Source organism: Phaethon lepturus, unplaced genomic scaffold, assembly GCF_000687285.1.
Source record: "Phaethon lepturus isolate BGI_N335 unplaced genomic scaffold, ASM68728v1 scaffold16020, whole genome shotgun sequence".
NCBI lineage: Eukaryota > Metazoa > Chordata > Aves > Phaethontiformes > Phaethontidae > Phaethon > Phaethon lepturus.
Window position 1 is genome coordinate 45574 of NW_010514154.1, and position 1243 is coordinate 46816.

The following is a 1243-nucleotide window of genomic DNA, read 5'->3' on the forward strand; positions in this document are numbered from 1 at the left end:
TGAAGAGTCCAGGGAGCAGGCGAGGTGCCACCAGGGAGGGGATGACACTCAACCACAACGTGCAACTTCACACTGAGCCACCATCAGGGCCTTGCTGAAGCCTGGAGGTGGTGGTTGCTGCTTCCCATGAGGAAAAAGGTTGATTTTGCCTGTTGGATAAAGAATTGAGGGGTAAATACAAACAATGTTTTCATTAATTTCTAGCTAATCTTAACTTATTCATAATTAATGATTAAGTCTAGGGTCATCTTAGGTAATCTTCTTTAATCAGGTTATTTTTTGTGCCACTCTTTTTGTGTGAGAACACCCTCAACATACTTGTTCAGTCAACCGCAATTCATTAATTAATGTGGATGACAGCTCTGCGTACTGAATCACTGAAAAACAAATCCGAAAAGGACATACATGTCTCACACATGTTCCCTCTCGCTTGCTTTGGTATCAAGCTGGCTCCACAGCAGGATGGAAAGATGGGTTTTCTTCATGTTGACCACCCTGCTTGCTCCAGACTCTGGCCATCCCTGCAGGGCCACAGTTCAGCTCATATCTGGAAACAGGTGACGATGGTTGGATTCAGTCCTGGCATTTCACAACCCTTCCGTCTTTGCATTTTCTCCCCTCAGACAAAATTGTGCCAACCTGGTAATCTTGGTACAGGAGGCGACTTGTCCCTGGAAGAGCAGCCTGCAAGCGGTGGGGCTGCACGGGAGACGAGAGGCGGAAAGTGGTAGTGGCAGAGGGCTGGTGCGGCCCCAGGCTTCGCTGGCTTGGTGGTTTAGAAGAGAAAGAGCAATTTACAATTTCAGCACAGTCAGTAAGGGAGAAAATTAGACACAGTAAATACAGAAACCTGCAAACTTATTTTTATAGTCATTCTTGGGGACAGAGCTGGATTTATAAGCCCCTTGGCTGTGACACTGGTCCTGCCTATGGCCACGGTCTGTGCCCGGTAGCAGGCGAATGGGAGATTCCATTCCTCATTGTAAGAAATCCATTACCTTTTTTTTTTTTTTTTTTAATAAAGAAAAGGAAAGCAGTAAGAAGATTTGCTTCTTTTCTGTCAACTTATCCCCCCCGAAGTTTCCCGATGCCGCGCCTGCATTGAAGCTCACACTAAACATTTCCCTTTGGGTGCTGCCCTCTGCAAAGGCGTTGGGGACAGAGGCGGCTGGAGAGCTGAAGTTTGCCGAAAGCGAGCACCTTTGCCACCTGAGAGCCGCCGTCCCGCTCCGGCGCCAGGCAG